General features: G+C 27.0%; 1 protein-coding gene across 1 annotated transcript in view; it reads right to left on the reverse strand.

Moving 5' to 3' along the window:
- The window catches only part of LOC107450522 (putative fatty acyl-CoA reductase CG5065), a 32,013-nt gene extending 18,396 nt beyond the window's left edge, over positions 1-13,617 (reverse strand). Inside the window, exon 1 of the mRNA XM_016066337.2 lies at positions 13,382-13,617. The gene's annotated coding sequence lies outside the window, so the exon portion shown is untranslated. The remainder of the gene's footprint in view (positions 1-13,381) is intronic.
- Between the last annotated feature and the right edge of the window lie 605 nt (positions 13,618-14,222).

Raw genomic sequence — 14,222 nt, forward strand, 5'->3', positions numbered from 1 at the left:
AGTGACTCATTAATTTAAGTAAATATAGGGCAATTCTTATTAAATGAAGTATTTCAAAAAAAGAAGAAAAAAAAACAATTTGGCACTTTCACTTATATTTGAATTTGAACTATTATTAAATTCTTTAGCCACGTGTTTTGTTCTTTGCTCAATCTTAAGGCAAAAACTTAAATAATTGAGCAATCAGTATTTCTTTTATCTCCCACTCTGCATTGCATTTTAGCTATTGCAATGAACTAACTTAAATATTCTGCAGTTAACGCTTATAATAGGTTTATATTATAACGTTTATAATGTGTTTCAGTTTAGGGATAAGAACAAAGGCTGCTACAATGAATCAAACACAAACATTATTACTTATATAATTTAACGAAATCAAACGAGGTAATGAACTAAATATTTTGTGAAAAGAAATAAGCAAAACACGAGGAAAGTAACTGTTTGGTGCCTTCAGATTGCAGAACCTGCATTTATTCCTTTGACTCACATGGTACACTGGTGTCTCTTTTATATATTTTTCCTGGAGCTCTAATAACAAGCAAAAATATATTTTGTTACTCTTTAACACGTTGAATGCCACGCTAATTTTATATGGCTTGCCGATCTGGCCAGAATGATTTTCTCAGTATGTATTGCGTGAATTTTTTCAAACCATTTTAGTAACGATACTATAAAAAAAATTAAAAGCATTAAAAATTTACTCGAATTATGAGTTTCTAATAATCTTGGCTTCGCTGGTCAAGGGTGACTCCCATGGCATTCAACGTGTTAACTATAAAAAAAAAAAGTTTAGTAGTTACTAAAAATCTATTACATAATCGGAATTATATTTGTACTAAAATATAAAATCCTAAAAACGTAGTTTGAAATATTTTTCTCATTCATATTCAGAAATATTTCAATAATTGGTTTGCAAATTAAAAAAAATCCAAGGATGAATTAATAAGCTACTAATAAGTACAAATTTTAAAAATTATTGTTCGGAAGTGAGCCGTGTTTGGAAAATTTTACCTTTAGCTCAGAGAAAGACTCCAGTGTTTCATGCTGTATATCCTAACCATAAATTATTGAAATGCTAAATATAGTGTTTTTCGTATATCTTGACCTAAATTATAACAAAATAGGGAAAAAGTAACAAAAATTTGTTTAATAAAAAATTTTGCGTCAAAGGATTAACCTTCGGGTAAACTCCTCGTGGGACAAATTTCGATTTTAAATTATGTTTTCGTTGTTTAATATGTATTAATAAATCGTATTTATAGCAGTAATTTAAATGCTTATTTTATAAGTTTTTTGTGAATTAAGGAAACAGTAAGTAGCTACTAAAACAATTTCTGTTCGCAAGAAACATTTTTCGGGTTTGATATATGCATTTAACGATATCTGCGAAACAAAGACAATCAAGCATAATTCCAAGATTTTTAAATCGTTGTCGGCCATAAAACTACAAATTATTGATGAAAAAAGCTATGAAATTAACGCTGATGAGTTTCAAACCAAATAATTAAATTTAAAACAATTTAAAATTGAAGAGAAATAGTTTTAAAATTCATCAATATGCTTTGAGAAAAGTACTTTAAACTATTTACTTATGCATATCACAATACAAGCCGTATTTTTGCAATTTATACCAAAGTAGTAATGAAAGACAGAAGTAATTACAGATAATTATCAAGTTATTTAAATCTAATCTGAAACATTTAAACAAGAAATTCACTGAACATGTTACTCAGGTGTAATAACTTCTTGCATTAATTTCAGAGCTTAGGAAGATGCCAGAGCATTGAATTAGGATCAAAATGATGCTTAAGAGTTTCTTTTTCTCAAGGGTCTGTTCATGAAGATTATTGAGTAGTATTGGACTTAATATAATTTGACCTTTCAACCAAATGATATAGTTACTGATAACTAGTAATTTGCTTTTTTATTTTCATTTTTCTATTAAAATACCCTTATTTCGTATTTAAGTTTTAAATTTGCATTGTTCCTACGATTTTAATAATCTAAATTTAAAATAAGTTTGCTTAAATTGGCCAAATAATGCTTAAGTATTACGTTAGTCTTAAGAAAATATTATTGTAGTCGTCAAGATAATTTAAACAACCTCTTCTTTCTACTAAACCCCTTCCCTGCATACGATCCACTTAGCAATAGCAAAATTGACGATTTAATTTTACGAGAAAATTTTTTCTTTTTTACGCATTTTGATGTTTTTATAACTCATATCTTCTAGAAAAAATTGGTACTCTTGTTAGCAGTGCTGTCAGAGGAAAGTATATGATATGAGAATTGCAGATTAAATTCTCAAAAAATGCCAGATACCTTGTTTTTCCTTAAAAACCACAGACGCATGTATGAACAAGCCCCGACGCTATCCTGTCAAGATTTATCAATTAATAAAACTAATAAAATTTTTAGTTATACATATTATAACTTCAAAAAGGTAATAATTTGGTTTAATTGAAGGTAAATAGCATAAACTCATATCAGATCAAATGACTTTAGTTGAATTAAATGCACAGTACATTAATTTATTACTTCCAAAACATTTTACTCATTTTTCAACATTCGGTGATAATTAGATTATCAAAACTATTACTCTTTGAAACCAAACCTTAAAAACAAAAGTTAGGTAAATTGATTGCTCTCAATTAACAGAATTAAAGAGATCACGTTCTGCGCACTCTTTGATTGAGGTCTCGTGCAAATAGATTAAAAAAAATCAGTTTGTTGATTTCCTGGTCAAGCTGTTAGAAGCTGTTGGGAGCTGCTTTTTTACCAAAAAGTCTAATAACACAGTAAAGAGGACATGTAGGGGGAAATATGGGGTCTGATAAACATTTCCACATACTTCCATCCCCTTGGGGTGGGTCAAACGAAATTGAAAGTTGCACATGTGAGTCAACGACTTTTCCTCATTTCAGAGGAGAAAGTGGTTTGTAAGCCTGAAGGGAATATCGAGTGCTGGGCGTTCCATTTTCTGGCATTTTTTCATCTTCATCTTGAATGGAACTAGAATAAAGTGCCTTGCGGAAATAGATTCCTGTCGGAAGTTTATCTTTTAATTTGTAGATCAAAACCAGATTTTATTTTTTTTAAATTTGAAAATGATAAATGCCTTAATTCTTTATTTACTTTGTTTTCAGTTTCGGAGATCAATAATTAGCGAGAAATTTATTCCAAACACGTTCTTTTAATTGTTTGTATGTGCTGAATTTCATTTTTTTTTTTCTTCTGAATTTCTTACTTTCATCTTGAATAATGTTCAAGTGAAAATGTAGATTTTTAAATACTACCGGTGTATTCGAACTTAAATTTCTAAAACTTGTAACTAGAATTAATACATGAAATGCATTTAATGTGCTTGCTTTATATTCGATGCATTCTATACGTGGTTTATTAAAATAGCATTAACGGTAATGAAAGCAATGATTTATTAATGATTTGCAACTTAAAAATTTAATTTCCCAATTGATTTAAGTCAAACTCTAGACATTTTTTCCCTTTATCTCGTTTATTATGTTCTATAACTTCAGTTTGAGCTGTAAAGATTTTATGGGTGTCGAATTACTGATTTATAAAAATCAATGGCATTCACTAGAAAAAATATGAAGCCAAATTATTCCTCTATAAACTGTAAATAAATTGGAAAGCTGTATTAAAATACTTAAAAATGGCATAAATTCGGTAAATTACTACATTTCAAAAATCTTACTGTTTTTGCGAAGTTAAGGAGAAATCAAATTCGAAACGCATTATTATGTTGTTACAACAGGAAGATGAGGGAAGTTCGTTAGTTGAGAGATTTAATAAAGAGTGCAAAATCTGGAATCTGCTTTTTGTCGTGAACTCAAAAGACATACCGTACTCATTTAAAATTAAACTTTATTATGAACTGAGACTACTGAAAAAGGAAAGGTCGCAAGGGTGAATCGGAATCTAGCCCGTCTTTGGCTGAAGATATAACTCCGCTGCTGAAAAAATGACCGCAATACATAAGTGCTTACACTCCGCTGCTGAAAAAATGACTGCAATACACAAGTGCTTACACTCCGCTGCTGAAAAAATGACTGCAATACATAAGTGCTTACAATGTTTCACGCGGTTTTCCGGGAATGTTATTCCAACTTACCAAATAATTAAATTCGAATTTTCAGATTTAATTGTATCAAAATTATCAAAACTTTTACGGTAAAATGGGGTTACTTTGTGACGTGACATAGGGAATAAAGTTTTGCTTTACCACATTAAAAAAGATATAGTGAAGATATATTTCGTAAAATATTCAGATCTCTGCACTATAACTTAAAAGATGTATTAGAAATGATAATTCATTTACATTTCTGTAATGTTTTGAGATGCATGTAGCTCTTAATCGATATCCATGTTTTTTGGCTAATCAGATAAAAGTGCTTGCAGTTAATAAAGCAGCATTGGTCATCACGGAAAATCATTTACCTTTTTATTTTTTAAAATACCTAAAAAGCATAAAACAAAGCAATTATAAAAAATAATTTTTCACACATCTAGAAATTTGTTTTTTTCAAGGAACATAATTTTACTCGGCAAAGTACAAAATTTGAGCAAACTCAGTAGAAGGGTTCTTGGGAAATCGAATTTTAAATACTTGACTTTTTGAAATTAAATTTTTCAGGAAATATTCAACTGATTTTGCTCAAAATTTGCATTTTACCATGCAAAATTATACTCGTTAAAATGACCCAAAAAAGTTTAGACGTTACAATTCAACGTTTTTTTCAACCTTTATTATAAAAAAGTAAAAAATAAATATTTACTGAAAATTATTTTTTGCTTGAAATTATCTTAAAATAAACCAATTTTATAATTGGTTGCAAAAGTGTTTCAATTCGTTTAAATAGTTAGAGATATAGCGAAATACACAAAAAACAAAATCAATATTAAGGGGTCCAAACTTTGGAGCGCTCTCTTAACCATACCAAAGGAACCATATTTTGGAGGTCAAAAATCCGAATCCGTCGAAACAAAGGTATGTTTATTCAGAGAAAGTACGTTTTTGTGTCTGATTTCCTAACTTAAAATATTGTCTGCACTTATTAATGAGCATATTTAAGGTCACCCCCTCAAGCAATTAAGATTGGGTCCTAGAACGATGATCCGATCATTAGATCAAAAGTTATTAAAGGTAGTCCGTTTTGTTTTTTGGACCACTGTACAATAAATTAATATACTTTAGTAAATACATCAAAATCTACTTTTCTGATGAATACAGTTTTATAAAAAAATATTTATAAATAGAATTCTTGTGTAATTTAAGGCAACGCAAAAGCTATAATGACCAACAAGGTCAAAGGCTAGTGTACTAAATTAATATAATCATTGAAAATAAATTTGGAAATGTGCTTTACTATTATTAAATAAACTGACTTTCAGTTTTTTTTAGTCGAAGATAGTTAAACCTATTGCATTTTTAATTTAGAAGGATTTGCATTTAAGTCTTCCTGGAAAACTTTGAGCAATGATGAACAGTTTCATTTACTTATCTAACTATAAAAAGTATTTGAAGAGCTAAATACTAAGTAAAGAGAAACAAGAAAAAATAGTTCATAAAAGCGAAAGATCTGGAACTAACTTTCGACATTGACCCTATTCTTTTTTTTCTTTCTTTATTAAGAGGAAAAACACACAAGCGCTCCTTTTATGTTCGGTAAATAAGGTTTATTTTTTAAACTTTCTTGTGTGTATTGAGTCATTAGACTACCACTTGCATAATTTGTTTTAAGAAAAGTTAATTTACACTGAGTCTTTAAAGGTCGTAAAAGAGTAATATGTAACAAAATCATAAACTGAAGATTAAATATACATTAAGAATGCAATTACGCTTACATCCACCATTTCCTCACGCAACCTTCTCACATCCGATGAAAACGATCTTGGACTTCGTGTGAAGAGTTACACATGCCGAAATATCTAATTAAATAAAACGAATAACAGGACGCGTTGTGGACAAATTTGAATTCTCTAAACTAAATTTGTACTACGTACAACTTATTTTGCACGGTATACACTGAGTTGGTAGTTATTATAAAATAACTTTAATAAAATAACTTTAATAAAATAACTTTAATAAAATAATGAGTGTTTATTATTGATTAAAAAAAATTTTTTTAGCAAGGAGTTTTACTTAAGTTTAAAACAGAAGTAGATAGTTATGAAATCTTTAGTTAAAGCACGAACTTAGTGTGAACAAGTTTTACGATGAAAATTAATTATAATTTTATTAAAAATATTACATATTTATGACATTAATCGCTGAGCGCTTGAATTGGTCAAAAGTTTATACTTTCAAGAGGATTCGACAGTCATGAAATTGTTCGTAGCAACACATTCATTAAAAGATTTAAAGAAAAGGAATTTGAATATAAAAAATTCAAGGAATTACGTACTTCTTAATGAATTATTTTTTTTTAAACGAAGCAATACTGTTTTCAAAGTTTTGTTATCAATAATTTTATATTTTCGCAGCATGTATTTTATCTGATAAAGCATTGCATATGGGTAAGCAATTTCTCTAGAAGCTACAAAGAAAAACATATCCCTCAACGAAATGAGTTATATAGAGTTTTATAATGGTTGACACTTTTTTTTAATTAGCTTTGATAGCTGTGGGGATATAACTAAGCAGAAAGAAAAATTAACATTAAGGGATTCCTCCTATTTCGAGAGCAAAAGTATGTATCAATTCAAAAAAATATGTTTAGTTTTAGAATAAATTTTTGCGTTCATTTTCATAACTAAAAATAAATATAGTTCAAACATATTTAAGGTCTACCATAGGAAGCATTAAGAACATACGCATGTGAGAAATCGTTCATTAATTCAAAAGTTATTCCTAATTTTTTTTTCTTCATAAATTTGCACTCTACATCTATACCGGTAAGCGTATGGCGTCGGTGTGGGGGGACGCTGGGCATATGTATGTCTCCCTCAACAATTAAAACTCTCTCAAAGTATCCTTCAATATTTCAGACAAAGAAAATTTTCGTGAAATAACTATTTAAATTAATGAAATTTTTTAAAAAAAATAAGTAATCATTTTGCAGATATTTGGCAGAGTTATGAATTTTTTTCCTTATGCGTGAAATTCAGAGAACTTTTGTGACTGAATTTGTTCCCAAAAAATTTCTCATAAATTTAGAAATTTACTCGAATTGAATTCTAAATTTTAAAAATTAAATACGTTTATAAAGAGAATCTAAATAAATTTCGTTCTATTGCGAAGTCAACATCCCTACTCTAAAATAATTTTAAACACAGTGAACTATAGAAATCTGAAAAAATAATGAAACAAATGAAAACTTTAAATTTGATGTTTGTAAATTTTAAAAACGAATTTGATTGACTTCATTACAAATAATGAAATTAATTCCCTTTTGAGTTATTAATATAAGAGCAAAAACATGAAAGATCTTGATCATCGAAAAGTGCAAGCCAATGTATACAACTTTTGCCACTATTAAATACATATATTAATTATGTTTACTTGTTCAATGTGAAGATAATTTATTCTCGAAAATATAACCAAATGTTTTGTAATAAAAAGAATTTAAAAATACCAAAAAACCAGTGAATTCCATAACAGTTTTTACATTAAGTTTATTAAACGTTGCAATTAAGAAAAATGAAGTCATTTTATAATCTGGTTTAAATCACTATTTAGATTTAATTTTTATCTTTTCTCTTTCCTTTTGGGTATGCAAGAGTAGAAACAAAAATTATCGTTCAACTCTAAAGCTGAATAACATTTAAAATAAATAAGAAAACAGAGTTCCAATAGTTGGGCAGAATGAGGCAAAAAAACTAAACATCCTGATACTGAATGATATTTTATCGAATAAACAAACTTTCACTTAATAAGAGGTAACCTAAATGAGCGAAGAATTTTTAAAATATGCTAGTTTCCTAACTTAAAAGGGTTATTGACAAATTAAATTTTAAAACTGTATAATTAATCCATCTGAGATTAATCATATGCCATGGTTTAAGTTTAAGCTCAATTTAATAAAAATAACACCACATTTTATAAAATTTCTATGCTTGGCCTAAAAATATTTAATACTAACATAAACATGGAGAAAATTAGAACCAATATTATTGAAGGGCTTTGAAATAAAAATCTTTACAGGATTTTTTCTCATCCCTTTAAAGATTATGAGCGGTCTAGGTCATAACTTAATAGCAACTTACTTATATGAATCTAGTCTCGGACTGTAGATTCTCACTCGACAGTAACTCTAACATTATCCTGATTAAATTCATAGACAAAAATACCATTTGAAATAAAATTTAAACGTTTAGACCGATAATGCTGTTTATACATTCAAAAACGCTAAAAATTCGATGTTACTTTGGTCAAATAAAGCAGACAGTATTATTCGAAAAAAGCTTATTCTACAACAGAAGGTTCTAATTAAAGGATTTTACAGATATAAGAAATTTATATACCGAAACTTTTTGTTTCGATATTTCAATTCCCATCATTTTTCCCCCCACTCAGTAATGCAATGCAGCGAAAATCTTCCTCTGAAAGACTGAAATCGAGGATACATTTTTGTTAATCTACATATAAAGCTGATGAAAATGTTTCGCAATCAAATGCTCCAAATTACATAGATCAAAGCAACCAGCTGAAATAGTTTGTAAACTATGCAATCATTCTGCGGTTCTTATTTAAATTGATTTTATTTTGAAACTTTTTCATCTGCACAAGGAAAGAAATTATTTCCTTTTAATCAAAAGGGGGTATGGATGTAAAAGAAATACTGTTAATTGCACAAAAAATTTAAATAGGACGAATTTTACAAACTTTGCAACTATTTTAATTAGTCATATTGAATAAAAAAAATTTCATTTTTATATCCTTTAGCTACATTGTCTGAGTTTTAATTAGTCTACAAAACATAAATTCCAGAATGTAGAGTCTATATTAAAAATACTATTGCAAAACCTACAACCTGTAAATAAACTAACCATATAAAGATCATATTTGTGAGCAAAGCTTAAATAACAAAGTTAATCAAAAAAAAAAAATAACCTTCGTTTTTCTTGGTTTTAAAAATGTTTGATGTCATTTAATTATGCTAGAAAAATTCAAGTTTAGCTATTGATTCGCCAAATTGGTAAAACTTTAAACTATGTTATAAGCTATGTAATTCTGATTGCTTTAACTTATGGACCAACACTAGGAAAATTAGTAATTTCCTTACTTAAATTTATTTAAGAAAATCTTAGAATTTTTATTGCTATTCTTAAGAGAAATCTGAGCTAAAGCTCACAGTGTTTCAGATCATATACACAAATGAGTTGATATCTAAACATAAAACGTGTCCACAATAATTTATTAATTTAAAGAGCATAAATGAAGGAAAATTACAGTAATTTTGAAATATATAGCTAAAAGAAATAATTTTTAAAGCTACATTTCTTTCGAAATGATCTTAAGAACTTGAAATAATTTAATTGTTGTCACATCTAAAGCGAAAACCCCTTTTAGCTGAGACAAAAATCGAATTACTTTCTTTTTTAATCTACCTGTAAAAAGTACTTATTTAATTTTTATTTATTTTTTTATTGATTGATTTAGAGTTTAGTTTGTTTAGGTTTGAAATTTGTAAAAACGTAGATTGGCGATGAAATTTAGTTATATTTAACTCGTTATTGCATAACACAGAGCTGCAGTTTAAAATTTGTTGGAGTGGTCAAAACTTCGATTAAAAGTAAATTCTGTTAGGAAGTAAATTCTATTAGGCAAAAAAATACCCTCAAAATTTACTTTGAGGATAACAAATGATAAAAGCTTGTATTGTTCACCAGAGCTCTATTTAAAGCTTGAATTCCATAATTCTAAAGTTGATCCAGTATCACTTATGCAAACTGTATCGACAGACGTGACAAAACAGATTTCCTACAACTAAGACACCCGTGCATTTAAAACTAGAATTTGAAAAGCTTAAAATTAAACATAGCAAGACACGAAATATACACTTATATTATAGCTCAAATAATAGTTTTCTGAGAAGATATTCAGGAACTCGGCATTGCAGTGATTTACAAAATTTTATTAGTTTCCTTGCGTCTGTATTGATGTGATATATTATTCTAGGTTAAGGCATTTAATTTGAAATTATTCATAAATTAAAATTTTTAATTCATTTTTCATTAAAGTATTTTAAAAGCATTTTCAAATGGAAATTATTTATCGATATTATTTTATATTTATTTATTAACTGCAAGCATGGGAATTTAGAAAATAGGAGTGACTGTCCACAGACTTGTCTAAGCAACATCTGGAACAATATTTTGAGCATTCCATTTTATATTTTTTACTAAATTTATAGTTTAAAAGTCATTAAATTTTTATCGATGGCTTGTAGTCTATTTACATTAATTTTTTAAACAATATTATTGAAAACTTCAGATGGCAGTAATTATTGCTTTTTCTGAACATGAAGTAGTAAATTTTTGTTTTTACTATACAGGTAATAATTAGGTAGTAATTTTTCTTTTTTCTTTTGCAGACCGTAATTTTTGCTTAGACACATATATTTAATGAAAGTTTTATAGTTTTTACTAATAAAAGCTAAATTTTAATTTAAATGTGCGTTGTAGCGGAGTTTAATAATTTTGAAATAAACTTTAATTCAGGATTTAAAGGTGAATACTATTCTAGTATTTTCAAAATGTGGGTATAAGAGGTTTTCGAAGATCTCTATTGGTTGAAACTCGTAAATGGGCAGTTTTCAAAAGTTGGCCGGATCCGTTTCGTATAATTTCTTTCGTTATTTTCAATATACTTCAAAGCCTGTTAAGTTAAAATTTATTTCTTTTTAGCGACCAATAATTTAAGAGTTCTTGTGTGTTTTAAATTACCAAATTGATTTAGCTTTAATCTTTATTTAGTACTTTATACAATTTTCTAAAAAAAATTTAGTAAACTAACGTAGTTGATATAAATGAAGAATAAATTTTCGTTAAATAAATTAAAAATTCAGAAATTAATTTATTGCAACTAATCAGTTACAAATTAAAAACTTAATATCTCCTTATTGTAGTAATTTTGCCGACGTTTTGAAATGAATCTCTTTTAGTGAACTTCATTGATACTTGTTGCTGAATCATTTATTTCATTCCTTAAAACAAGTTTAAAAAAAGCAAAATTTGAAAATTTAAGAACTTTAAACTAGTGAAATTAGAGTTCAAAAGAATTTCATTTCAATGGGTAGCTTAATGAGAGTCTCATTAAGCAGAAATAGCAATTGAAAGAACAGCGTTACTTAACACGTTAGAAGACCGCAACCGAGACAGAAAAATTAAGATTCTTACTTTAGCATGAATTTTCAAAAATCTAAATTAGGAATAAAGTTCTCGGAATTCTGTTTGCAATTGAATAAAACTTGTGAAAATACTTCATTCAAATTCATGATGAATACATTTTCGATTCAGCGAAAAATTAAAATTTCAACTTAAAAATTGTTACGAGATAAAAATTGATTTTTTAAGAACTTTTCAAAAGATTTTAAATTTTGGGTACATTTATGTAAATATTTTTAAAATATTTAATTCCAATCAAACAAGAATAAATTAATAACGCCTAGGAAATTTTGCTTGTAGTCATAATTGAATGAAATGAAAAACAAATTCTATAAAAATTTTAATCCTGGGAGCATTTTACGTCCAAGGAAATGCAAATACTAATAAAATTGGATGAATTACTTTAAAATCTTTCTTTACTATGTTCACAAAGTGATATGTTAAAAATAAATAAAACTGACGTTTTTAGTTAGATTTCCTTCCGAAAGTAAATTAACGAAAATAAATGTTAGGTACAAAATAACAAAAAAAATATTGTATCATGTACTGGGATAAGCGATTTATCTAATCGTAATTTGAAGATCATATCGAATTACAGTAATTAGCTCTATCATTAACGCCATATTTTTATATTTATTATTCTTGACAAACACTGACAGTTCGAATTTATATAATTATTACTATTGATATATCTAGTTTACATTTTTTTACACTGATAAAATACTATGCCATCAGGAACAGCATAAAAGTTTTTAATAATTTTCATTATTAAACAATTTTGGCTCCACCCAAATGGAAAAAATACCACGAAATATTTTATTTTTAAATTGTCAATCATAGTTCACATTTTCGCACTTTGCACATTAATCGGTATAGCTGACAGTCAGTATCCTCACAAAGCATACTTTCGGTGCAAAATATTTTTTAAACCATTGACTGGATTAAAATATGTTCCAACATTTAGCAGGTTTATAACTTTCGATGTTTTATAATTGTAAGATTGAAAGCAAGAGTAAAAAAAATTATTTTGACGTAGCTCGAAAATAAAGTGTCAAATTAAACCTTTCGTATAAATCTAAAAATGTTGTAATTCATAAAACTTTATAAAAATACTAGCTTAAAATTAATTGAATTCACACAGTTTTACTTTTTTATAAGCAATTAAAACTCAAATGTAGTTCCGATTCTCAGTAAGAAAGTTCAAATTTAGCGCTTACCTGATCTAAATATAGTAAGCCAAATTATAATAAACAAATGATTACGTAAAAGTTTAATATATCTAGCTATGAATGTTATAAAGGAAGTCGTTAGAGAATTTTAAAAACTTTAAAAGCTGCTTCAGTTAATGCATTCAGATTTATTTTAATTTTTCTTATTCACCAAAAAATTATTCTGACTACACATGAATTTTCGTTAAAATTTCTGCAAAATGTTAATTCAATATACAGCATAAAAATTTTAGAAAACATTTTTAACAAAAAATTTATTTTGAGCAAAGGAGCATAAAAGTAATAGAAGAGCAACTAGGAATGTTTTTAAAAATTTTTGTTAAGGAACAAATTTTTAATCTATTGTATGAAAGGAGTTATTTGAAAAAAATTGCACATTTGAATCTTGCAAAATTAAGAACGTGTCAATGATTGACATTAATTTACGGTAAATAGTTCTTATTAACTTGAACACTTAGAAAGATTTGAAACAATTTTAAGAAATAAAATTGTGCAATTTATTATGTCAAGTATAAAATAAACAGCACTCTTTAAAACCTTATCCAAATCAACATATTAGCAGTTTCAAAATCGGAAAAATTTATTATTTATAAAATTAAACATGAAAACTAAACATTTGTCTCAAATATCATTCATTAAAATATCCGAAAAAATGGAGCTTAGAAACATTAAAAAAACTTAAAACAAAATAGTCAAGTTTTATTTAAAATAATAATCAACGTTAAAATTACTTAAATACATAGTAAATATAACAACAAGAATTATTAAATACGGTCCCATAAAACCATATTGATAGTTCCTACCTGAATTAATCAACTTTTAGACTAGCCACCAACTAAACACGATCACCTGTTGGCCATTGCTTTTATTGTCGGTATAATATATAGATTTTTTGGCGGCAGCCTTGGCGATCTTCATTTCCTCAATCATGCCACAGGCGATATACGCTTTTTCACGAAACTTCCGTCTCTACTTTCTAAGCATTAAACCTCTTTTAATACCACTAACACCGTCACTTACTTTATCTGAATTCTTTATTATTATTATTTATTGCATACTCCAATAATATTACAGTAAGTAAAAATATTTTTCCCCTTCCTGTAATTTTTTTCAGTACATTTTTAAAGGGCAAAACTATAAGAATCTCATGACGTTAAAACTAGAACAATTAATTACAGAAAATTTCAAAGGTCAAATTTCCACAAACATTAAACACGATAAAAATGAGTATGATTTAAGATATTAACCTAAAATGTTCTTAGAAAATTAAAATAATATTGAGAATACTGATAAAATTGTGATACCGAAATAAAATTTGACATTTTGTAATACAGGGAATATTTAAATTTCATCTTTCATCAAAGAAAAATATTTTATCAAAACTCATTTATGAATTTGAATCAGCAAAAAAAATGGAATTCGATAAAATTTTAAATTATGTAAAATAAAAAGTAAGTTCAAAATACAATGAAAAATTTAAATATGATGCAAACAGAGTTAATTTATATTTCACTCACTTTTTTATTTTAATTTTTTTCTCACTTTTACCATACTTATTTCATCAAAAAACTGTGATTTGGAGTTAAATCTTATGTTTTATCTAGTTTTTATAATATTATTTTATTTTTCTACACGAATTTGTAG

This window comes from Parasteatoda tepidariorum, chromosome X1, assembly GCF_043381705.1.
Source record: "Parasteatoda tepidariorum isolate YZ-2023 chromosome X1, CAS_Ptep_4.0, whole genome shotgun sequence".
Lineage (NCBI taxonomy): Eukaryota > Metazoa > Arthropoda > Arachnida > Araneae > Theridiidae > Parasteatoda > Parasteatoda tepidariorum.